The sequence below is a fragment of the Pleurodeles waltl genome, chromosome 1_1 (genome assembly GCF_031143425.1).
Source record: "Pleurodeles waltl isolate 20211129_DDA chromosome 1_1, aPleWal1.hap1.20221129, whole genome shotgun sequence".
Taxonomy (NCBI): domain Eukaryota; kingdom Metazoa; phylum Chordata; class Amphibia; order Caudata; family Salamandridae; genus Pleurodeles; species Pleurodeles waltl.
In genome coordinates, this window is record NC_090436.1 from 288,672,335 (window position 1) to 288,699,535 (window position 27,201).

A 27,201-nucleotide genomic window follows, 5' to 3' on the forward strand; every position below is an offset into this window, starting at 1 on the left:
CTGTATCTGTGAATAGGAGAGGAGAGAATTCAAAAGTTGATGTATGCAATGTGTGGACATTGTCAATCTATGCAGTAGTCACTATATTTCATCCATGATGCACCAAAAATTCATTTACAAATCACTTATTGCATGTAAAATGGTAGCCCCCTGATTTGAATGCACAGGACAGATGGAAGTGATCTCATTCCGCCGGCGTTAGACGTAATGGCGGTAGGCGGTCTCACCCGCCGTGCAACTCCTCATTGGATAACATTATTGCCTATGGGAGACTGGAGCCAATGGTGATCACTGTTGGCGTTGATGGTTATGTACATGGTGGGCGTGACCGCCATTTACTGTGGCATAGCTCACTTGACTCCTGACACTAGTGCAAGCAAGACCTCCACTGCGTATGCTCCTGTGTTCTGACTCTGGAGGCCAAGATACCCAGCCCTCATCCAGGAAGAGCTGGAAAAGCTTGTGGATGGAGTCCTACCCCTGTAAGGACAGTTGTATGGGGCACCAGAACAGCAGGTGAGTCTCTTGTCACTGTCCTGTTTGAAAATGATGTGTGTGAGGATGAAAGGCATTGGTACAAGGCAGACACAGTGGATGCATGGAGATGGGTGAGGAGTCTGAGCGTAGTGGCAGGATGACACATGAGTTGGTCATGAGATGTGTCAGATGTGTGATGTCCACTGCTGACCCTGTAATGCCACTCTACATGGCTTTGTCTTTCTGTCTGTGTCACCCATGCAGGTCAGCTCCCTTCAGAAGAAGGGGATTTGGTGTGCCATCACCTAGCAAGTGCAGACCCTTGGGGGTCCATAGCCAGCGGAGCACCCACTGCAGGAAGCAGTGGGAGAACCTGAGACGCTGGGCACGTAAGACCACAGAGGCCCAGCTGGGGACGTCCTCCCAATGACGAGGGGGTGCCGTCAAGCCCTGACCTTCCTAATGGCCCGCATCTTGGTGGTGGCCTACCCTGAGGTGGATGGGCGCTTGACGGCAGCACAGCAACCACAAGGGGATAAGTACACACTCACACCTCGACAATGTTATGCTTCTATGACTTTGGGTTGACTACTAGTGGGAAGTTGTAGTGTAGGTCATTGGCAGTTGCACGCGGACTCTAGGTATCAGCCACCCTGGCAGGATTGGATTCATAGATGTGTGCCCATACCATGCAGAAAGTGATTTATGAGGGTATGTACTTATAATTTGGGATTTGTGTGATCACCCTTAACAAGGTTTAAAAGCCCAGCTGCTACCATCAGCATTAGTCCATCTGAGGTGTCAGGGCATTGCCATCAGTATCAGCCTACCACTGTGACAGAGGTAATTAGTAAGTCCTCAATTGGCTGCCATGTAATGTATGTGTAGATAGCCAGATGTCACTGTGCTATTTGACAATGGATTAGTGGCCATTCTGTTGAGTAATTAGTACAGGAAATGTCTCCATACATGACCATGAGAATGTGCCAGGCACTAGGGAAGTTTGACTAGTATGACTCTCATAAAGTATGACTGCTACTGTTCTACCATCAGCAGTTTACTTCAGTATTACTGCAGTTTCCCCCATGGTGTCCTACTGTTGTAGCATGTATAGCTGAGGGCATGGCCTGCAATGCCATAGAAGCAGATAATGATGTTTTTGCTCTGTGTGAATGTAGGGTTGATATTGACACATTGTACCCTGTCTTTCTCTGTCACCCTCCCTTCCTCTCCTCCTCTGTCTTTGTGTACATCAGCATCATCAGGTCACCCGCAAGTGGGAAAGCAGCAGCCAACGGGACCTAGGAAGCTGACACCAGTGGAGCCGAGGGGACAAGTGGGATGGAGGGTGAGGAGAGTGCCACAGGGGAGACACGATCAACAACAACATCTACAAATTCCTTCTCCGATGGATGCTCCCTGGCAGTGGCGGACCCATCGGGACCATCCCAACACCATCCTTGCCTGCCATCCCCCTTATCAGCTCTGCCCTCCCTGTAGCTCCCCACCCAGTTGCCTGTGCCCACTGACCCAGGAGGGTGGGCATATCCTTTGCTGCAGGCACCTCTGCCCCTGCCCCACTCAGCCCTGCTGCTGTCAATGAGGAGACTATTGACCTCCTGAGGTCCATCTCTGTGGGGCAGTCAACCGTCGTGAACGCCATCCAGGGACTGGCCTCATGGATGCAGCAGTCCAATGCCTGCCTGGAAGGCAATCACGGTGCCCTGGCTGCCCTGCAGAGATCATTTAGACTCTGGCCTCCTCATTGACGGCAGCCAGTGCCCCTCCTTCTTCTGTCCTCCTCCGACTAGCTGTTCCCAATTCCACAGCCCTCTCCCCTTACCCATCCAAGGCAGCACACCTTCATACCAACATACATCCAGATCAACAGACACAGTTCGCAAGGACAAACACAGCACCACAAGATACACCACCTCCATGCAAACACACAACAGACACATGCAGACACAACAAAATCCACTCCCTACATGGACTCCCCCACCACCTCACCCCTCACAGTCACCAAACTACTCATACTTGCAATCACCACATCCTCACTCACTGATCCTGCCACGAGTGCACTCATTCCCACCAGCACCACAACAACAGACACCCATACATGCACCCCATACACAACATGCGCACTCAGCACAACTTTACGTTTTACGTGGCGGGGCAACCGTGATGGATATCCTGTTGGTGTGCTACCTCATAATACGGTCGGTGGAAACATGCTACCCCCTGGCCTGGAGATAACTATCGCTGGCCGTGGTGGCCCGGCCGCATTGGCGGTACTGGTGGTGACGTGACTGTGTTCCAGTCATAACACCATCATGGTCATAATATGGTGGTCTACTCCGCTGGGCCCATGGCGGTGCAACCGCCTCCTCAACTGCTACAGTCCTCGGACCGCCAAACCCGTAATGAGGGCCTAAGTTTGTTATGTTGGCTGTAATGCGTGACCTTAAAGGGGAGTGAGGTGTTGGACAGGCAACCGCCCTGGTTTTGCTTGATCTGTCAGCTGATTTTAATACAGTTAATCATAAGATTCTATTGGACCATGTCCAGACATTGGCCTTAAATGGCAGGCGCTGTCTTGGCTGCTATCTTTTTTGACAGCTCATTCACTGGCAGTAGAGCTTTCTTCTTTCAAGGCCAACTAGTGGCATGTATCCCATGGAGTCCCATCTTTCTTGTTTCCTCATCTTTTAATACAGATGTCCAAGTGCTGGCTATAAAGTGAGCCATGAAAAGAAATAAACTATAGATGTACGTACATGACTCAGAGGTTTTAGTGAGACTTGGTAATCACTCTCCTTTCCAAATTGCATTCCCAAACATAATGTGATGTTAATGGATTTGGATTGGTCTGAACTTTTTAAACCTTAATTCAGACAAAACTGAGGTGCAGGTTCTGACTAGCAATATAGAGTGTTGGATACATATGTGCTGGTTAGCAGAGATCGGAGTATTACCAACCCCCAAAGCGGCTGTTAAAGGTCTGAGGGTGAAAATTGATGGGAAGCTATTTCTGCACTCGCAAAGTTCCTCAGAAGTTCCAAACTGAATTTTTCTACGAAGACAGATTAATAATTTAGTGCCATACATGTCTGCAGATGCACTGAAATCTGTATTTGTGGCACTTATATGCTCAAGACTGAACTATGCCAACCTGATATACTTAGGCCTGCCAGCCAAACAGTTAAACTGGGTGCACATCATTCACAACACAGCAGCTCAACTGATTAGTAAATCTTCCAGCAGAACTCATGCATTTTTAAAAAACTACACTGGTTACCAGTCAAATACAGAATTCCATTTAAGGTTCGATGTATAGGGCCGTATTTATACTTTTTGGCGGACAACTGCGCCAACGCAGTTGTGCGTCAAAAAATGTAACGCCGGCTAACGCCATTCCAAAGCGCCATGTGGGCGCCTTATTTATGGAATGACGTTAGCCGGCGGAGCTGCCTGGTGTGCGTAAAAAAAAATGACTTACACCAGGCAGCGCCGGCGTAGGGGAAAATGGAGCTTGGGCATCAAAAAATGGCGCAAGTCAGGCTGAGGCAAAATTTTCGCCTCAACCCGATTTGCGCCATTTTTTTTTACTCCCAACCCCCATTTAAATGACTCCTGTCTTAGCAAAGACAGGAGTCATGCCCCCTTGCCCAATGACCATGCCCAGGGGACTTATGTCCCCTGGGCATGGTCATTGGGCATAGTGGCATGTAGGGGGCACAAATCAGGCCCCCCTATGCCACAAAAAAAAAAAAAAAAAAATACTTACCTGAACTTACCTTAAGTTCCCTGGGATGGGTCCGTCCATCCTTGGACGTCCTCCTGGGGTGGGCAAGGGTGGCAGGGGGTGTCCCTTGGGGCATGGGAGGGCACCTCTGGGCTCCTTCCGAGCCCACAGGTCCCTTAACGCCTGCCCTGACCAGGCGTTAAAAAATGACGCTAAAGCGGCTGGACGTCATTTTTTTTGACCCGCCCACTCCCGGACGTCATTTTTGCCCGGGAGTGTAAATACGGCGCACATGCCTCGGAGTCATTTTTTAGACGGGAACGCCTTCCTTGCATATCATTAATGCAAGGAAGGTGTCCACGCAAAAAAATGACGCAAACTCCAAGATCTTTGGCGCTAGACGGGTCTAACGCCAAAGTATAAATATGGAGTTAGTTTTGCGTCGGATTTGCGTAAAAAAAACGTCGCAAATCCGGCGCAAACAGAGTATAAATATGCCCCATAGTGTTTAAAGCATTGCATGGCCTGGTGGCAACTTTCATTGCTAACCTGATCAGAAGATTCATAGCTACATGTAGGTCATTTTCCACTTTAGCGCATTTTCTCGTTGTTCCAACGTTTTCTAAAACTCCCAAAGAGAGAGCAAAGATTTTTATCTTGCACACCTACATTGAGGAACTCTCTTCCACTTTCAGTGCGATCAGAATATTAACTCCTGCCTTTCAGAAATTTATTTAAAAACGGGTTGTTCAAGGAAGCATGTACATGTTACGTTGGAATAGGCATGTCAAGCAGTCCCAAGAAACTAGTGGTACACAGCACTGTATCAAGTATCTTTACCATAATAACAACACATATCCCTCTCCTAGATGATATCAACTACAATTAAGGTGTCATTATTGTGCTGAAAGTGCAATGATGTGTCGCAGTGCTAAGTAACTAACCCTATCTCATTCAATGATTAAGTACAATGGAAACATGGATGTCTAGATGGATGGGTGACACATAAAGATATCCTTTCAGATGAAGTTGCTGACTATATAGATTCATATGTTAAATTGTGGACACAGGCATGTGCCTCTTAGGTTGTCCATGAGACTTTTTTTTAAAACCTGTTGTCTAACAGTGTTATATTACAATAAACTATAGATATCCTGACAATTATGTAAATAGAGGTGGGTAAACAAAACAAAAAAGCCGGCCGTAGACTTACTTATCTCTACTACCTGCCTGCTGTTGGTGGCCACGCTAGGTGTTGATGGAGCTGTAGAAGCAGAAATATACATGGTGATTGGTGGTGGATGGTACTACAAAACAAGACCTTTAACGTGGATTAAGATAAAAGTGAATGAGCATATTTGAGGCCCAATACACAAGAGTAGAGTGAATTTGCTCAGCAAACCGATACACAAGAGATAATTTGCATTGTTATGGTGTGACAGACAAATTTTAACAAAATCTCTGTACTGGGGTACTGACATTAATATCACTGTGAAACAGTGTGTATTATAGGGACATGGTTGGTGATGGGCCACGTTTGTCAGCTTTTGCATCTAAAGTGTTTGAATTGGGACTGTAGGAGAGTAGAGTACATAGAAAATACGATGACCAGTTTACTCTGTAAAGGGTGTGGTTTTAGAAGCTGTGATTATGGGACATGTGTGATATCTGTTAAACTAGGTAGGTTGGGGTAGAACACAGTGATTTGAGCAATTATTGGAGAGCTCTTTATAATAGAGACCACCTTAGCTGGTCCACCTAGTTTGCATGTAGGTATGCCATATGTTTCCCTCTAGTGACCTATAATAAAGGTAACTAAAAAGAATGTCTCCTCTTAGTAAATTTCCACTTCCATTTCAGTTGGGACAAATTCATCCGGGGCCATATTACACACATGTCCCCAGATGCGTAATAGGTTTGTGCACCCTTTTTTTGAACCCTTGGGGACTGTAGTATTATAGTAGGGGCCACACATGGTTATGCATCCCCTACTGAAATACAGATAGAGCTAGAACTGGCGCTATCTTAAGAGGGCATTCCCTCATTAGCACAAGAGTGCAGTACCATAAAAATGATTGAAACACTTGGAATCTATGTCTGTACCATATGATGGATTCTTGAAATGGTCCTTCATCTTAAATGAGTGGTTCTTAATCTGTGGTTAGGAGACCTCTCTGGGTCCACAAACCCTTCTCAGGAGGTCTGTGACTACTTAGAAAATGAAATAATATTAACAGATTAATAAAGTGTATATAAATGAACAAGAAAAACATAACATTTAAAATGTTAAAAATTCTGTAAATGTAAAGTAATTCGAAACTGGAGCTAAAAATTAAGTTAGTATCCTCTGATTGAGTTTTGGGAGCAGTGCAAGTGCATCAAACCGAATATAGTATGGTTGGTAAATGGCCTCAGCTGAATTTAGAAAAGCTACCTTACCATTAAAACTTAGATTTCACTGGATTTGCTTGTGAATTAAAAAAATATATATGAATTTGTGTATTTGTTTGATTAATGCTTGTTTCTGCATTTTGTTCTGTATTTTTTGCAGTTCAAAACATGGCAAATACTGACCCTGATGTCCCCAGCTTCAGGCAATGACTCAGTGGGGGTCCCCAGATTCTGGTAATGATTCAGTGTGGGTTTACTGGGTTCTAAAAATTATTAAGTGGGGGTTCACAGTAGTCAAAAGCCTCAAAACCACTGTCCTATATGATAGTATATTCTGTTTGTTTTTATAGCTACGGCATATTGTCCATACTTTCAGGCGAAAGCAATATTATGTTTACCTTTACAGTTTAGTAAATAGCATTTTACTACTGAACTTGGACAGAGTTAAGGAATTGTAAGTCAAACAGATGATGCCTACACTATGATCTGTATGTTTTACATAAATCGTCAATGAATGCAATGCTCACTATTCATTTTAGTCGCTTTGTTCCATTTTCGCTGACACTCACTTCAGAAGTAACAGACTTCTGACATGTAAACGGTGATCAAGATTTATGTTGTTTTGACAAGCTGAATCCCTTTAAATTAACAGTTTCCAAACTAACGGTTGTTTTTGACTCGATAGAATGATTTTAATTTGATCAATCTGAGTTTTGATGACCCTTATTAAGTTCAGTATTGTCTGTGTTCCAAACCCAACTTCTGGCAGGTGCTTGAGAACTCATTACGCACACTTGTTTTTTTCTGCAAATTTTCAAGTCCAACTGGTACAGTTACACTGCTTTCCCTTGACAAAACACTTTGTTCTTCTGCCCTATCTCTCCCCTGCGACTGCATCCAAAAATTACCGAGAAAGCTGCACATTCTCAAATTCTGTTTTCCCAGCCAAGTTCTGCTCCTCAGTCTTTAAAATCTGGCATAAGTCGTCATCATTTAGAGATATATCTCTGACCAGGGACTTAGCTTTTGCAAAGTCTAACAGCGTGTCTGTAAACATGAGTTTCCTACATTTTAGCTTTTAAAATGGGGACTTAGTTGCTAACAATCACTAAGAGCCTATGCTGCATTGGAGTTTTGTTCTCCCGCATTAAAGATTAATTTCCAACAGAAGAACATAGATCATAGTGTCTTACATAAAGGACAAAATATGAACACCAATAGAATCTTTCTTTCCTAAAAATAAAGCCATGTGATACTTGCTTCACAATTGCATCTATCTCTGAAGCAGTATGTGTGCACATTTCACACTAATAAAATAGAATGTAAATCAGTATGTCTATTTAAAACAAAAATTATTAATTCATAGCGCTTACCCAAAATCTTCTTGGAGCTACCACCTTAATCAAGTTATCCCATTTCAGCCATGACTAAGCAATTCTCAGAAAATGCTGGGCTAGAAGAAACTAAGGGCCTGGTTTGGAGTTCGGCAGATGAGTAACTCCCTTACAAACATGTGCCAAACATTATACTTGTAATAAAGTGAATGAGACATCTATCATGTTGTGACGGAGTAGCCCATCTGCCAAACACTAAACTAGGCCCGCTTTTTTATATTTTTTTTTGGAAGGCAAGATGATCCATCTACTAGTAGAGGCCATGTGTTTGAGTTCCAAAGTTGAAGTGCCTGAATACCTAACGTCAGCCTACCTGTATGTACCCTCCAAAAACAACTGATCTGTAAAAAAGCATGCCCAAGAAAGAAAATTTACTCACCTGTAATCCTCAATCTCTTCCAGGAGAATCCTCATCAAAGTCATAAGAATGGAATAGTCCAGCACATGTGTAGGGATCCCGGAGCACTTTTAAAAATTATACATATATCCAACTTTGCACAACAGTACGTTACATACATGTTTGTAGCCTATAAAGCAAGGCTAAAATGGCCAAATGCATTTCAATTTTCATTTAAAAAAAGAAGCCAAATTTGAAAGTTTCCTGTCATTGATAGCAAAGTGATCACAGAAAGCCTCTCATAAACCCTTTTTTTTTTTAAGGAAGAGGAAAGAGAATGTGGGTCACTGTTAGCCAATAGGCTGCAACGCAAATCATAATAGCGAAAAGTGGCACTGTGCCTTTAAGAACCTAACACTAGACCCGCATCCCTTCATGCCTCACAAGTGACAGTTAGGTTAGGTCATTTTTCTGGAAAGTAGAGGTTCCTAATTAAAGAATTATTGAACACTAACTTTTTTCATGTCCAAGAAGGTGGGATGCTTAAGACTTTGATAAGGATTCCCCTGGTAGAGATGTAGGTTTACAGGTGAGTAACCTTTCCTTCTCTTCCAGAGGGTCCTCATCAATAGCAATAAGCACTGATTAGAATAGCAAGCCCAACCCACAAAGAAAAAGCAGTCAAGAAAAAGATAACAGGTTAAGCATCACCTGAGAAGGTTCCTCAAAGAAGCCTGCCCTACTTTAGTATCCTCACTGGAATCTCAGTCTAGGCAATAACATCTAGTAAAAGCATGAACAGATCTCCAAGTAGCTGCTTTACAGATATCTGAAATAGGAATACTTCTAAGAAGTGCTATTGTAGCAGCTTTTCCTTGTGTGGAATTCACCGAAATGGCAGGCACTGTCGTGGCTGCTATCCTTTTTGACAGCTCATTCACTGGCAGTAGAGCGCTCTTCTTTCAAAGCCAACTAGCCGCATGTATCCCATGGAGTCCCATCTTTCTTGTTTCCACATCTTTTAATTCAGATGCCCAGGTGCTGGCTAAAGAACGTGCCATAAAAGGAAGTAAACTATAGCTGTATGCACATTACTCAGAGATCTTGGTGAGACTTGATAATCACTCTCCCTTCCAAATTGCATTCCAAAATATATTGTCATGCTGATGGAATTAGATTGGTCTGAATTTTTTAAACCTTTATTCAGACAAAACTGAGGTGCAGGTTCTGACTAGCAATATAGATTGTTGGATAAATATGTGCTGGTTAGCAGAGATCGGAGTATTACCAACCCCTAAAGCGGCTGTTAAAAGTCTGAGGGTGAAAACTGATGGGAAGCCTTTTCTGCACTCAAAAGTTCCCCAGACGTTCCAAACTAAATTTTCCTACAAAGACAGACTAATAATTTAGTGCCATACATGTCTACAGGTGGACTTAAATCTGTATTTGTAGCACTTATATGCTCCAGACTGAACTATGCCAACCTGATATACTTAGGCCTGCCATCCAAACAGTTAAACTGGCTGCACATCATTCACAACACAGCAGCTAGACTGACTATTAAATCTTCCAGCAGAACTCATGCTTTCCCATTTTTAATTTAGTGCCATACCTGTCTGCAGATTCATGTCCAAGAATTGTAGCAGCTTTTCCTTGTGTGGAATTCACTGAATCATGTACCTTTCGATCTTATCCTAGGGATGAGACGGATTGCTTTATGGATGAATAAAAACATGCACAAGCTTAACGGTAATAAGACGGAGGTCATGATCCTGAGTAAACACCATTCACTTTGGGGCTCCCGACACTGGCTGGCCTCCCTTGGGGCTCTACCAGTTCCCTCCTCAAAAGTTAAAACATTAGGTTTTTTACTGGATGACACACTACCTATGAAGGCCCAAGTGTCTAAAGTGACCACCACATGCTTTGCGGTGCTTAAATAGATCAGGAAAATCAGTTGGAGGATTCTGGTTTCAGCCCTAAAGACTGTGCCTTAGTTTTGTCCAGGCTGGATTATGGAAATGTACTTTACTTGGGCATAGACAAGGCACCTATGCGTCATTTGCACGTGGTACAGAATGTGGCTGCCAGACTACTCTTCACCTTCTGAAATCTGACTTGGTTTCCTATCTTTTCCATGAGCTGCACTGCCTCACAATTTCTTTTTGCATTACTTTTAAAGCCATGTGGCATATCTTTAAGGGGAAAGTCAGTTTTGGAAACCGCTACATTAAAATTTTTGTGATCCCTTATCAACCTCTTTGATCGTTGAGATCCTCCCATCATACTCTTTTCTATAGGCCTACATTTCACTTTTTAGGCATTAAAGGGTGCTCTTTCTCTTACCTTGGTCCAAAACTGTGGAATTCTCTTCCAGAGCACCTAAAAGCTTATAGGACACTGCTTACTTTTCGTAAGGGCTTGAAGACCTGCCTCCTTTAAGCTGTGATATCTTTATTATTTCTGGCGCCAGGAAACCTCTAACGGTAGCTGTGTGCATTATAAGCCTACTAAATAACGATGCCCTTTACATCTACCATGAAGAACCTTCGTAGCTAGCTGACATGAAATTATTAGACTGGAGACTATCCATCTAGAAATTGACTGTTTCAATAATGGTAAGCCTGTTCTTACTGGGCCATCATTTATGAAAAGACATTCTGATTGTCCAATATCTTTACTCTTGTCGAGATAGAATTTCAGAACCATTTTTATGTCTAGAAATTATAGAGATATTTCTGCTGGAGTTGACAGATTAGGAAAAAATGTAGGTAACAAGATCATTTGGTAATATAAATTCTGGAAACCACCTTAGGAAGAAAACTGGGGTGAGTTCTCACTACCACTCTGTTAGTATGGAATACAGTGTATGGTTCAGTAGCACATAACACCTAAATCTCACTCACTCTGCATGCTGAGGTAATACCGACTAAGAAAGCCGCTTTCCATGTACGATGTTTTAAAGAGGCTTCATGATTAGGTTGAAAGGGGGGGTCCATTAATTTAGATAGGACGATGATAAGTTCTCAAGAATGAGATGGTGACTCAACAGGAGGAAAAACAGTTTTCAATACTTTCTAAGAAATGTTTAACTACATATATTCTAAACAAGATTTGTGATGGAGATTTTCTATAGGTAGTAATAGCTATAAGGTGTACTTTTATAGAAGACAATTGTAAACCAGACCTTGCCAGGTGAAGCAGGTAAGGTATTTTCACCTTTTCTCGACTGGAGGATGGATTGTGGCAGTTTTGAATACACAAAAAAACAAAATCCTTTTCCACTTAAAGGCACATATGATGTTCTTCTTGAAAGTCATGTAGGCCCTCATTACGAGTGTGGCGGTCTCAAGATCACTACACTCGCGAGGCGGTCCGACTGCCGCAGTCAGGGCTGTCCGACCACTCTATTATAACCATGGCAGATGGGCCACGGACCGCCTGTCGACAGCACTGGCGGTATGCTGGCTGCAGAGGCTTTGGCAGTCTTTCAAAAAGACCTCCGAAGTCATAATGAGGGCCTTAGGGCCATATTTATACTTTTTGACGCAAAACTGCGCTAACGCAGTTTTGCATCAAAAAAATTAGCGCCGGCTAACGCCATTTCGAAGCGCCGTGCGGGCGTCAAATTTATACTTTGACGCACGGCAGCGCAACCAACAGGTGGGAGTCATTATTTTGTGACGCACACAGCGGCGTCACGTCGTAAAGGAAACCAACGTTAACGCGGCACGAATCACTGTGGGTCGATTTACGACAGCGCAACCCGGAAAGCGTTGTTTTTTTTTACACTATTGCGTCAAATTTACCCGCGAAAACTGCCCTTTCAGCAGAGGAGAGCCAAAATGGATCCCAGATGCCACTACAGACCCCAGGAAGATGACAGCAGACCAGGAACCAGCCAGGAGGATCCATACCGGAACCAGGACATTTTTAGAAAAAAAAGAAAGTGTCGCTTCAGTGCAGAGGAGCAGGAAATTCTGGTGAAAGAGGTGACGGAACACCAGCACCAATTGTTCATCACCTCTAAATTGCCTATCAGTAGGAGAGAGGCCATATGGAAACAAATTGTGGACAAGATCAACAGTGTGGCTGAAGAACGCCGGACAGTCACCGAGTGTAAGAAACGCTGGCATGACTGCAAACATAGGACAAAAGAAAAAATGGCCAGGAACAGGAAGGCAGCAATGCAGGCTGGAGGGGGGAGTCCAACACACCAGGAGGCCCTGGACCACATGGAGGAGATGGTCGCAGCCGTCATCCCTGAGGAGATCGTCACAGGGATTCAAGGACAGGACAGCGCAGACTACCACGACACAACGCACATGCAGGGTAAGTCGCATGGGGAATCAAAATGCAATAATGGGGACTGTAAGCAGGGGGGGGGATACCTACTACACAATGCATGTAAGTCAGCACATATATGAAGTGGCATGGGTAAAGGGGCACGGCAGGGGGGCATGCCCAGCACAGACTGAATCTGGGGCACGACAAAATACAGCACCAACAACAGTCCCATGGGGCCATCCTGTAAGTACAACAATAGAGCCAAGGGAAAGCAGCGACAGGTGTGAAGGCCACTACGTCAAACTCACATCCAGGCACTTGTCTTGCAAAATCTATCCCACATCAACTAGGTCCCTATCAGTAATGCAGTAGCCAAAACAACAACTGCAATGTAACTGCCACAACAGTTGACAATAACACCTCTCATCTCTGTGCAGCTATAGTCCAAATGGCAGGAACCTCCCCATGGAACATACATACCTAAATTAGGGGGTGAGGATGACATCTACAACTATTCATAGAAATAAGACAAAGGCACCAGTACACTCAAATGCCGAATGTCCATACTTGACACATACATAAGCCAAAGTAAACAGCAATAGGAGCCACACAGCACTAAGGACACACACATGCTGCATACGTCAGGGTCTCTCACGTGCCTGGCTAACAAGGCAACATCACTAATGTCATACTGCTCAGACAACAACATTGAGGAGGGGACACAGGCAACTGGTCACTGAAACACACCTGCACAGTCTGACAACCAAATAGAACCTTCATACGATAAACAGGCCAATCCAATTAAACACACATGACCCAACATCATCTTCAAACATCAACAATGTTTACATCCATACCACATCCTAACATTGACATGCATAGGATATGCCACATAACATGTACATTTCGGGCAATGTGAATAAAAAGTGTTTGTGGCAGGTCCTGAGAGGCAAGTGTGCTGCCAGGGCATTCACAACACCCACAGTCAGTCAAAGTGTAGTGTTGTAAGTGTAACATATACTTTGCGCATTAGCTTCAGGCTTTAGGCCTTTGTGCACCTTGCCCTGAATGTACTTTAACGCATTTGCTCACATCTAAGAGCCTCAGAGCACTTTGCACTAAATGCTTTTTATTGGCCTTCCTATCAGTTAATTTAGCAAATAGCCAGTCCTACGGTGTTGTTAATTAGTCACATCACACTGTTTTGCCTACTTCAGCACTGGAGTTTGCCAGAACATATTCACTCTGTGCCCCAGTCAAGGATACAGGGGGTGATTCTGACCTCGGCGGTAAAATGCCCTTACCGCCGGTCAGAAGACCGCCATAACACCGCCGCGGCCGCGGTCAACCGCCACGGTCATTCTGACCCACAACGGCCAAACCTCCAAAAATCCGTCCTCCACTGCAGCCCGCCACATCGGCGGGCAGCGATAAACTGGAGATGACCAAACCTCCACCGTCACGCCAACAGAAATACGCCCATGCCATTACGACCCACGAATCCACACGGCGGTCATTCAAACGCGGTATTCCATTGGCGGTACACACCGCCGCGGTCAGAATACACACACATCACCAAAACACAGCCACATTGGACAATTTGAAATACACACACCTGATACACATACACACACCACTCCCACACAATCAACCAACTATAAAACACACACCCACATCACCCACAAACCCCTGCGACCATAATTACTGAGAGAAGGAGAGAGAGACACAGCAGACAATCCATAGCAAGACACACTGAGGCACACTACACCATCACACACACCACATAGTAGCACAAAGCACCACTCACCAACACACTCCTCATCACATACACCACCCCACACCTCACCCACACCACCCCATGGCACCCCAAAGGCACCCACGCTTTTCGGACCAAGAACTCCGGGTCATGGTGGAGGAAATCCTAAGAGTGGAACCCCAGCTCTTCGGCTCGCAGGTGCAGCACACCAGTATAGCCAGGAAGGCGGAGCTATGGCAGCGGATCGTGGACAGGGTCAACGCGGTGGGACAGCATCCCAGGAATAGGGAGGACATCCGCAAAAGATGGAACGACCTACGGGGGAAGGTCCGATCGATGGTCTCCAGGCACAACATCGCGGTCCAGAAGACTGGCGGCGGACCCCCACCCACCCCTCCCGAATTTACATCGTAGGAGCAAGAGGTCTTGACCATCCTGCATCCTCAGGGCCTCGCAGGAGTAGCCGGAGGAATGGACTCTGGTAAGTCCCATCTCAACTACTATATCCCCCCACCCCACCAGCATGCCAACCCACACCCCCACCCTCACCCCCAACCCCCCAGCACATATCCTCCCTGACAATGTCTCACCAGCACAACCCACCCATCCCAACACCAACTCCTGCATGCCAACACAAATCATGGGCACCCATCACCTATGCATGACCACTGCACTAACCCCTCCCCCCCACTAAATACCCTCACAACACCTCCCTCAAGGGAATGCCTGCACTGGGGAACAAGGGCACCCATAACACGCACGCTATTGCACACACAGAAACAATAACCAAACTCTCTTACCCCATGCAGGACCCGAACGACAACACACCAGCCAGGAGGGTCCAGAAGTGTCCATCCCACCACCGGAACAGGCCCACACTGAGGATAGCAGCTCTGTCGACAGTGAACCTGATGACCAGCCCGGACCATCGGGGACCTCTGGGCAGTCGGTTCCCCTCAGGCAGCCACAGGCCACACCAGACCCGACCCCCCCTGCCGACACCAGCACAGCTCCCACCCAGCGGGCCCATGCCTCTGTCTCTAGGACAGCTCAATCAGCGGTGTGTCCGCCACTACAGGGCACCCAGGCTAACCCAACACCCCAACAACAACAGGGACCTGGGGGCAGTGGGAGCGGGCACACCGGCCAGGGGACAGAGGCCGGGGGAAACCGGGCAGCTCGGAGGGCTGCTGTGCGACGGGGGGGGAGGAGAGGCCCAGGGAACCCACTCTCCAAGAGGCCCTCACCACCATCATGGGGGCATACCACCACTCCCAAGAAACGATGGCGACGGTACTGGCCAGGTTCACTGAGATCCAGGCACAGCAGGAAGAACGCTACATGGGGTTCAGGGAGGAGCTGAGAATCATCGGGACCGCAATGGGGACCATCGTCCTGGCCCTCCACAGGATAGAGGACGCGTTGCGGGACCATGGTGCACCACACAGGGCCCCTGTCACTAGGCCGGACCAGGAACAGCCTACCACCTCCGCCGGCGCTAGTGGACAGGAGGTCCCAACACCTCGACAGCCCCCCAGAACCCCACCTCCTGCTGAAGAACAACCACCCCGTAAGAGGAGCCTGAGACCAAAGAAAAAGACAGAGTAGGATGTCAAGACCCCCGCCAGCAGGACATACCCCCTGAACTCTTCCCACTGTCCCACATTGCCACCCTGTCCAACCATGAACTGCCTATGCTCCATCCTTCCACAGGCAAAAGAACAATGCACCTGTGAGACTGAGAACTGGACTCTGCCATGGATATTCCTCCACCCCCACCCATCACCCTTAGAATCACATGTACCGATATCTAGCACTGTAAATAAATCACATTTTGCACACTAATCTGTTTTGAGTCATGCTGTCTTATTAACAAATGTATTACATATTACTGTTCAATTTCTGTTCTGTCAATTAGTCATGACAACATACCAATGTCAATACGCTGTATTTCATGGGCGAACCAAGCAGAAGTCAGGTACTGAGTCAGATAGCACTGAGAAGGGAAGGGAAAGGCAAAAATTACTGAAAAACATCTGTGGGGAACTACAGAAAGTACAGATGCAGGAGGCTAGAAGCAATTGGGAAATGGCGTGGGTGATTCTTACCTGGGTGTCACTGGAAATACTGTTGTATCACTCTATCCCTATTGTCTGTGTCGTCCTCTGAGTCTTCCTCCTCTTCACTCTCCACAGGCTCCACGGCTTCTACAACACCACCATCTGGACCATCCTCCTGCAGGAAAGGCACCTGGCGTCGCAAAGCCAGGTTGTGAAGCATACAGCAGGCCACGATGATATGGCACACCTTCTTTGGTGAGTACATTAGGGATCCACCAGTCATATGCAGGCACCTAAACCTGGCCTTCAGGAGTCCAAAGGTTCGCTCAATCACCCTCCTAGTACGCCCATGGGCCTCATTGTAGCGTTCCTCTGCCCTTGTCCGGGGATTCCTTACTGGGGTCAGTAGCCACGGCAGGTTGGGGTAACCAGAGTCACCTATTAGCCACACACGTTGTCTCTGTAGCTGCTCCATCACATAGGGGATGCTGCTATTTCGCATCACATACGCGTCATGCACTGACCCTGGGAACTTGGCATTTACATGGGAGATGTACTGGTCAGCCAAACAGACCACCTGGACATTCATCGAATGATACTTTTTTCTGTTTCGGTACACCTGCTCATCGTCTTTTGGGGGTACCAAAGCCACATGGGTCCCATCAATGGCACCAATGATGTTGGGGATATGTCCAAGGGCATAGAAATCACCCTTCACTGTAGGCAAGTCACCCTCCTCGGGGAAAATGATGTAGCTCCGCATGAGTTTCATCAGGGCAGACAACACTCTGCTCAAAATCTTAGAAAACATAGGCTGAGACATTCCAGATGACATGGCCACTGTGGTCTGGAATGACCCACTGGCCAAAAAATGGAGGACTGACAAAACCTGCACCAGAGGGGGAATCCCTGTGGGTTGGCGGATGGGGGACATCAGGGCTGGCTCCAGCTGGGCACACAGTTCATGGATAGTGGCACGGTCAAGTCTGTATCGAAGTATTATATGGCGTTCTTCCATTGTCGACAGGTCCACCAGCGGTCGGTACACGCGAGGATTCCTCCTTCTCATCACAAGTCCCAGCGGACGGTGCCTAGGAAGGACAACATGGAGCACAGAGTCAGCCAAACCACAGGTACGTACAGACAGCTTGCACAGTTAAAGAATGGCAATGGGTTGAAAGGCGTGTATGTGTGGCAATGCAAGGCCTAGGCCTGTGTGTCGCAGTCAAAATTAAGCCATGTGGGCCCTTGAAATGGCGGCTGCCTGACCTGTGAAGTGGGACAATGGGATGTGAGGTCAATGCGCTGGCGGGGCACACCGTGGCGGTAGGCAGTCGAAGACCGCGGCGCAAAGCCGCATTGGTTAACATTGAAGCCTATGGGTTTCAGGAGCCAATAACGAAGTGCGGCGGCGGTCTCGGTACGCACCGCCGCGGTACGCACCGCCGCGGACGTGACCGCCATTTTCTATCTGCTTAATCACTCGAGACCTGATCATCCACAGGAGAGGACCTATACTGCAAGTGCTGCTGTGACCTCGGTCTGGAAGATACAATGGCTGCTGCGACTGGGGAAAGGGCCCCTGCCTTCACGTCTGAAGAGTTGGAGAAGCTCGTGGATGGGGTCCTCCCCCAGTATGCGCTACTCTACGGTCCTCAAGACCAACAAGTGAGTACACCGGGTGCTAATGGAATGGGCTATGCCTGTGTGGATTGGGGTGGATGTAAGTTGGTGGGGTGGGGGGCGAATGAGGAGTGCAACGCCCGACAGATGAGAGCATGTGCCATATGGCAAAGTGGGTGGGGGGGGCCAATTACATCTAGCATGCAGGTCATTGATGATTTCCTCCTTTCCACCCTGTACATGTCTAATAGGTCAGCGCCCATCAGAAGATCGAGATTTGGCGTGCCATCGCCAAGGAAGTCTGGACCTTGGGGGTCCACAACAGACGGGGCACCCACTGCCGCAAGAGGTGGGAGGACATCCGCCGCGGAACAAGGAAGACCGCAGAAACACTGCTGGGGATGGCCTCCCAACCTAGGAGGGGTGCCAGTCGCACCATGACCCCCCTGATGTCCCGGGTCCTGGCGGTGGCCTACCCTGAATTGGATGGGCGCTTTAAGACATCACAGCAGACACAAGGGGGTGAGTATCAGCACATTCTCCTATCTTTCTGCGCAGTGGAGGCGTCTGGGTGGGGGAGGAGGGCTGTGGGTGACATTAGGCCAGGGCGCTTTCTGTAGTGTAGTCCTCTCCCTTAGGCATGGCCCTGTGCCCCCGGCCCCCACCTCGGTAGGGTGACAAGTACAGCCATTGAAGGTCCAGCATCTCCCATGTGCGCGTTTGACGTCTCTTGGCCTGTTGTCTTAGTCAGTAGTACTGAGTAGTGTACCCCGAATGCGCGGCTTAGTGCATTAGGCACCTGTGTCTGTCCTCTCCGCCAACGGTGTTGACATTGCATGCACTCAACCTGGTCTTCTTTTTTCTCCCCCCACCCTTTCTCTTCATCTTCTTGTGCATGTGTGCATTGGCATCATCAGGCGGAGGAGATATGGCATCGGAGCACGAGGGAGCTGCAGGACACAAGGCCCCGGTGGGCCCAGGAACAGACACCGAGGGCACCAGTGATCCGGAGGGCGAGGGGAGCACCACGACGGGGACCGCTGGTGATAGCAGCGAAAGCGACACGTCCTCGGATGGGAGCTCCCTAGGGGTGGCGGCAACATCCGTGCCCCCCGCCTCTACAGGTACAGCCGCCACCCAGCGCACCAGCCCCGCCCTCCCAGCAGCCCCTCAGTCTTCGCTCCGTGCCGGTTTGCCCAGGAAGGCGCGCGTCTCCTTCGCCCCAGGCACCTCAGCCCCTGCCCCTGTTGCCCCTGCTGCCCTCAGTGCGGAGCTCATTGACCTGGTAAGGACGCTCATTGTTGGGCAGACGACCCTTTTGAATGCCATCCAGGGTGTGCAAAGGGAGGTGCAACAGAGCAATGCGTACCTGGAGGGCATTCATTCGGGTCAGGCTGCCCATCAACGAGCGTTCACTGCTCTGGCTTCAGCACTGACGGCAGCCATTGTCCCTGTTTCCAGCCTCCCTCTTCTGACTGCCTCCAGCCTGTCTCTGTCTCCTGTTCCTCAGCCTATCCCATCCACACCATCAGACCAGCCTGCACACACCTCAACACCCAAGAGCAGCTCATCCAAACACAAGCACAACAGATCCCGCAAACACTCACCCGAGCAACACCCAGATGCAGACATGCCAACAGCCACTGCCACCCCTGTGTCCCCCTCCTCCTCGTCTCCCTCCTCCCTCCCTGTGACGTCTACACTCACACCTGCATGCACCCCAACATCAGCCAGTGCTTCCATCACCACCTCACCCTCCAGTACAGTCCACACTCGTGCAGTCACCACCCCCACTGCCATGTACACGTCCCCTGTGTCCTCTCCCACTGTGTCTGTCACCCCCTCTTCCAAGACACACAAACGCAGGCAGCCACCCACCCAACAGCCATCCACCTCACGACAGCCTACAGCACCAGCACCTTCACCCAATGACAGCACACCTGACTCTCCTACAACCACCTCCTCTACCTCCACTTCCATCTCCACTTCTCCTACCCTTTACCTTGGCCCTAAAAAACTTTTCCTGGCTAACCTTAACCTCTTTCCCCCCGATGAGCTCCCCCATCCATCTTCAAAGAGTCCCAAGAGCACCGCAGCCACCACCAGCCCAGCTTCGGGTGTCACTGTTGTGCCTGGGTTCTGGAGCCCACCCTTTGCCAGCAGTGACACATCGATCAGCAGCAAGGACACGTCCAGCCCCCCCCCGGCAAGAGGACCCGCAAAAACAAGGACCGCCGTGCGAGGACCGACAGGGCTGCCCCCAAGGAGCAATGTGCGGCCACTTCACCACCCACACCATCTAGGGGAGGCAAGGGCCCGAGAGCCCCATCAAAGGAGCGGAAGGGCAGCAGGAGCGCGGAGAAGGTGGACCCCACATGCCACATCCCAGCTGGGAAGGAGGACACTAAGGAGGCCAGGAGTCCGTCCCCGAAGGGTCCAGAAACGTCACGGTCCGAGGGCGACTGAGCAGGGAGTCGAGGCCAGGTCTGGCTCCCTTGACCTGCTGGATGAGCACCGCTGAACAGGGCCCGCGGTGCAGAAGAGCACCGCTGAACAGGGCCCCGCCGTGGAGATAGGCACCGCTGAACAGGGCCCCGCCGTGGAGAAGAGCACCGCTGAACAGGGCCCGCCGTGGAGAAGAGCACCGCTGAACAGGGCCTGCGGTGCAGAAGAGCACCGCTGAACAGGGCCCCGCCGTGGAGATAGGCACCGCTGAACAGGGCCCGCGGTGCAGAAGAGCACCGCTGAACAGGGCCCGCGGTGCAGAAGAGCAACGCTGAACAGGGCCCCGCCGTGGAGATAGGCACCGCTGAACAGGGCCCGCGGTGCAGAAGAGCACCGCTGAACAGGGCCCCGCCGTCTCAAGCACCGCTCCGCTGGGCACCGCCGTCTCAAGCACCGCTCCGCTGGGCCCTTCTTCTCAAGCACCGCTCCGCTGGGCCCTTCTTCTCAAGCACCGCTCCGCTGGGCCCTTCTTCTCAAGCACCGCTCCGCTGGGCCCTTCCTCTCAAGCACCGCTCCGCTGGGCCCCGCCGTCTCAAGCACCGCTCCGCTGGGCCCCGCCGTCTCAAGCACCGCTCCGCTGGGCCCTTCTTCTCAAGCACCGCTCCGCTGGGCCCTTCTTCTCAAGCACCGCTCCGCTGGGCCCTTCTTCTCAAGCACCGCTCCGCTGGGCACCGCCGTCTCAAGCACCGCTCCGCTGGGCCCTTCTTCTCAAGCACCGCTCCGCTGGGCCCTTCTTCTCAAGCACCGCTCCGCTGGGCCCTTCCTCTCAAGCACCGCTCCGCTGGGCCCTTCTTCTCAAGCACCGCTCCGCTGGGCCCTTCTTCTCAAGCACCGCTCCGCTGGGCCCTTCTTCTCAAGCACCGCTCTGCTGGGCCCTTCCTCTCAAGCACCGCTCCGCTGGGCACCGCCGTCTCAAGCACCGCTCCGCTGGGCCCTTCTTCTCAAGCACCGCTCCGCTGGGCCCTTCTTCTCAAGCACCGCTCCGCTGGGCCCTTCCTCTCAAGCACCGCTCCGCTGGGCCCCGCCGTCTCAAGCACCGCTCCGCTGGGCCCCGCCGTCTCAAGCACCGCTCCGCTGGGCCCTTCTTCTCAAGCACCGCTCCGCTGGGCCCTTCTTCTCAAGCACCGCTCCGCTGGGCCCTTCTTCTCAAGCACCGCTCCGCTGGGCCCTTCTTCTCAAGCACCGCTCCGCTGGGCACCGCCGTCTCAAGCACCGCTCCGCTGGGCCCTTCTTCTCAAGCACCGCTCCGCTGGGCCCTTCCTCTCAAGCACCGCTCCGCTGGGCCCTTCTTCTCAAGCACCGCTCCGCTGGGCCCTTCTTCTCAAGCACCGCTCTGCTGGGCCCTTCTTCTCAAGCACCGTTCCGCTGGGCCCTTCCTCTCAAGCACCGCTCCGCTGGGCCCCGCCGTCTCAAGCACCGCTCCGCTGGGCCCCGCCGGGCCCCGCCGTCTCAAGCACCGCTCCGCTGGGCCCTTCTTCTCAAGCACCGCTCCGCTGGGCCCTTCCTCTCAAGGACCGCTCCGCTGGGCCCCGCCGTCTCAAGCACCGCTCCGCTGGGCCCCGCCGTCTCAAGCACCGCTCCACTGGGCCCTTCTTCTCAAGCACCGCTCCGCTGGGCCCTTCCTCTCAAGCACCGCTCCGCTGGGCCCCGCCGTCTCAAGCACCGCTCCGCTGGGCCCCGCCGTCTCAAGCACCGCTCCGCTGGGCCCTTCTTCTCAAGCACCGCTCCGCTGGGCCCTTCTTCTCAAGCACCGCTCCGCTGGGCCCTTCCTCTCAAGCACCGCTCCGCTGGGCCCCGCCGTCTCAAGCACCGCTCCGCTGGGCCCCGCCGTCTCAAGCACCGCTCCGCTGGGCCCTTCTTCTCAAGCACCGCTCCGCTGGGCCCTTCTTCTCAAGCACCGCTCCGCTGGGCCCTTCCTCTCAAGCACCGCTCCGCTGGGCCCCGCCGTCTCAAGCACCGCTCCGCTGGGCCCCGCCGTCTCAAGCACCGCTCCGCTGGGCCCTTCTTCTCAAGCACCGCTCCGCTGGGCCCTTCTTCTCAAGCACCGCTCCGCTGGGCCCTTCCTCTCAAGCACGCTCCGCTGGGCCCCGCCGTCTCAAGCACCGCTCCGCTGGGCCCCGCCGTCTCAAGCACCGCTCCGCTGGGCCCTTCTTCTCAAGCACCGCTCCGCTGGGCCCTTCTTCTCAAGCACCGCTCCGCTGGGCCCTTCTTCTCAAGCACCGCTCCGCTGGGCCCTTCCTCTCAAGCACCGCTCCGCTGGGCACCGCCGTCTCAAGCACCGCTCCGCTGGGCACCGCCGTCTCAAGCACCGCTGAACAGGGCACCGCCGTCTCAAGCACCGTTTATGGTTCACTGTGCCCACCATGCCTCCTCCTTGACCAGTGGAGACTGTCATCCACCTGATGGACTGTGGCTTTGCACTCCCCAGGATGGTCCAGTGGGCAGCCCACCCACTGTAGAGACATTGAGAGACTGTGGCTTTGCACTCCCCAGGATGGTCCAGTGGGCAGCCCACCCACTGCAGAGACTTGAGAGACTGTGGCTTTGCACTCCCCAGGATGGTCCAGTGGGCAGCCCACCCACTGTAGAGACATTGAGAGACTGTGGCTTTGCACTCCCCAGGATGGTCCAGTGGGCAATCCACCCACTGCAGAGACTTGAGAGACTGTGGCTTTGCACTCCCCAGGATGGCCCAGTGGGCAGCCCACCCACTGTAGAGACATTGAGAGACTGTGGCTTTGCACTCCCCAGGATGGTCCAGTGGGCAATCCACCCACTGTAGAGACATTGAGAGACTGTGGCTTTGCACTCCCCAGGATGGTCCCGTGGGCATGGTGGCTCCTCGTGGATCTGGCGTCGTGGACTCATGTGGCTGTGGTGCCCCCCCCTTCCCTTCCCCCTGAGGTGCCTGTAGTTTTTACATCTGATGCCCCTGCAGTGTTCTCTCCAAAGGACTCAGGTCTCCTGTGTGGGCTTTGCCCTTGTTTCTCAAGACTTTGGCCCACGGACATGCTGAAATCGTAGGATGTGCAGGACTTGGTACTTCAGTTATACACTGATGTGTGTGTCATTAGTTTTGTTGTGGATATCTTTCATGGTTGTACGCTAATTTTCTGGAGCTTTTTGGTACATAAATATTTATTCAAAATATGATTATGTCCTAGCATTTTTCAGGGGTGTTTGGGTGGTGTCACTGTGACTTGGTGCGCTGCATTGGTGAGTACATAGTTGGGGGGGGGGGGGTCGCATATGTGTGTGCCCGTAACCTTTCGTCCTCCCCCTCCCGTGTGTCGTAGGTGCAGTACTCACCGTTGTCGTCTGCGCCGGACTTCGTACTCGTGGTAGATGAGAAGGTAGACGAGAGCAGGTAGGATGTTTAATTCGGGTTCCATGCTGTCCTCCTTCCTCCTGGAGTGCGTAGTGGTGACCGTTTTCCCGTCCGTAGTCTGTTTCCGCCGTGTTTTTATCGGCGGTGCTCCCGCCCCGGAAAAGGTGGCGTATTGGTGAGTTGGAATAGTGTGGGCGGTACATTGTCTGCCGCCTGTCTGTTGGCGGTGACCGCCGCGCTGTTTGTTTGTACCGCCGTGGCGGTCGGAGTGTTAAGGTGGCTGTCTGTGTTGGCGGTTCCCGCCAGTGTCAGAATCCCATATTTTTTACCGCCAGCCTGTTGGCGGGTTGGCCGCCGCTTTAACACCGACCGCCAGGGTTAGAATCACCCCCACAGTCTGGTACATTGCCGATAGACGTGGTAGGGGTTAAGATTTGGCATTCCTGCGTAGGGACAGTTTGTCATCACAATGACATATTACTTATAAAATCACTTCCTTGTCCCAAGACACGCAAGAGGGAGTTTCCAAACAGAGAACCACAACTAGACGCTGCCTGCCTTGCTGCAGATGCAGAACCAGATCACAGGCCATTGCTCTGATATGAGGGATGATGTCTCCCCAGTGATTCAGACAGGCAAGCTCCAAGCTTAACATGCTGTGCTATAAATAGAAGAAGCAGAGGGATAGTAGAAACAGTTAGGCTCCATGATAGCTTTGTACTAATGTTTTACTCTCCTGCTGACTATTTCAATTCTAACAGTTTGTATTGTTTGGGTTATTGTGGCTCACACCTAAATATCTACAAGTCAGTTGTACAATGAAATCATCATATTAAACAAATACTGTCTTTGTCATTTGTGTATGAGAACATACTGGAAAAGAGAGAATTGTGTAGGATCTGAGGGACCACGACTTCCCTGAGAAGTTCCAAAGATGTCATGCGCTCGGATGTCTAAACATTCCTTTGCTGTGGGAGACCAGAGGCACTGCTAGTTAGCCAGAGCAAAAAGAAAGAATCAGGGTGACAGAGTTAATTACAAGTGTGTCAGACTTAGTCCCCCACACCATTAGCTATCCTGCTGCCTAGAAAGCCAGTAATCTCATGTAGGATAATGAGAGCCCACCCAACAAAATGTCCCTCCATAAGAATAGTTAAACACGGAGGGAGGAGTAGGACAAAAACATGCCTATTCCTAAATTTTTACAAAGCAACACCTAGAGGCGATTAGGCAGACAAGTCTGATAGCTCTATATCATACATGTGACACACAGGTGGGCCATAGGCCTACAACAATGCCCATATGAAGGACAGCAGATACCAAGACAAAAACAGTGCACAAAGTTAAGGCATCCAAAGGCTTGTAGCTTAGTGCAAAATTGTCACAACACAGACACACTAATTGTACCCTGTTTCATTGCAGAGGCACATATATCTCCTGCCGATATGCCTGTCCCTGATTTCCCTGATGACATGGATGACGAGCCCATAAACATTCCACAGGAGACCATCCAAATGGTCCTTGAAACCCTCCAAACCCCACCTTCAGTCACAAGGAGGAGCACAGAAGAAGCAGCCACCACAGGAGAACCACCCGCCACCCCAATTGTAAGACCTGCCAGCTCCAACACAGCTGAGGACTCTGACGACACTGGCACCAGCTTCGAAAGAACCGTCGTTGGGGTACAGCGGGAGCTGGCCAAGGAGGTGCGGGTGGGGATGCAAACTATGGCAGCCAGCCTTGAGGGGGTGCGTTCGTGCATGATGTCTTCTGCTGATTAGGCAGCTGCTATGCAAGCCCAAACATCTCTCTTGCAGGAACTTGCCAAAACACAGAAGGAAATCTGCACAGCTGTCATCCAGTTGACACAACACCTACAACTGCAATCCAGTCAACGTGTGCACGAATGCAACATAGAACCCCTCAGGGCCGACCTGGCTGCCTACCATCATGATGTGGCTGCCATTCTCAAAAACCAACAGGCCCTCCTTGCTGCAGTACTGCCCTTCATAACTCCACAGGCAGCAGCCCCCAGGATGTCTGCCTCCATGTCTTCTAACCCTGAGGTGTGTGTTGCCCCTTCACAACCAACAACAACAAGGACAAACCAGGCAACACACAGATCAGAAGAAGAAGACATGGAACAGATAACATTCTCACGGAAGAGTACCCAGAAGCACTAGTCCCTGCACCATGGCCTACTTTGACCAAGGTCCTACGTTTTGTCAAATGCCAGTCTCACTACAACTACACTCAATGACTGTTCGGCAATCCACTGTATGACTTGTCCCCATTGCCAGTGAATGTCTCTCTCCTACTATTTGCCAATTCCTGTCCCTCTGCACTGTCTGTGACATCACCCCAGCATGTCAGGAGCATCATCCACACCCCTTCTGTAGGATCACCATGTAAGAATGCACCAGAACGGACACAGCATGGTGAATGGACATTTTGCACTACAGCACCTATAAATAAATAGCACTTGCACACCTATTATGTCTCTGTGTTATTTCACACTTCAACTGTGCAGTACCTAACTCCAAAGTGCCTGTGTGGCAACCATGTAGATTCTCAATACTACTGTCCTGATTTCATGTATTCTGAAACATCTGTGCAGTGGCCAGGATTGCATCATAGCCTTACCATACTGAGGAAAATAACTGATGAAGGGACTAAGCACACACAATCATGCTGTGTTGGACAGAATGATGCACCATCTATAGCTATTCTAGACAGCTAATGGTGGCTGAGAAATGTAGGCACCATGCAATACTAAAATAAGAAATTATGCCGCAAAATGTAAGGAAACATTAACAAATTACACTGCATCAATCACCCTTTCGGAGTATACTTCCATGAAGGAAAGTCATGCAGAATCAGTACACACATGATGTAGGTCAGCAATGAAAGCAACAAGACAAGAGTGTGAACAACTCCTCATCTACAAAGATCTCCCTGAACTTCACACTGCTGTCCAACCTATCAATTTACCCACAATAACAAGTCTGGAAGCACTCTTTGTGAAGTAGGATACATACCAACACAAAACCTTGGTGATCAATGCACACTACCAATGGTGGTTCTCCCAAATGGTGGATACTTACCAAGTTAGCACACGGGTAGCTGGCATGTTAAACCTCAATTTCCTGGGGATGGCGAGCATAGGACACAAATGTCATACTAAAACATTCAGCTACACTGATGTCAAGGCCATGATAAAGTAGCACCTAACGCATCATGTAAAGGGTTAACTATATATTTATTTCTATTGAGTAACACAAGAGGCAACTAAGGGAAA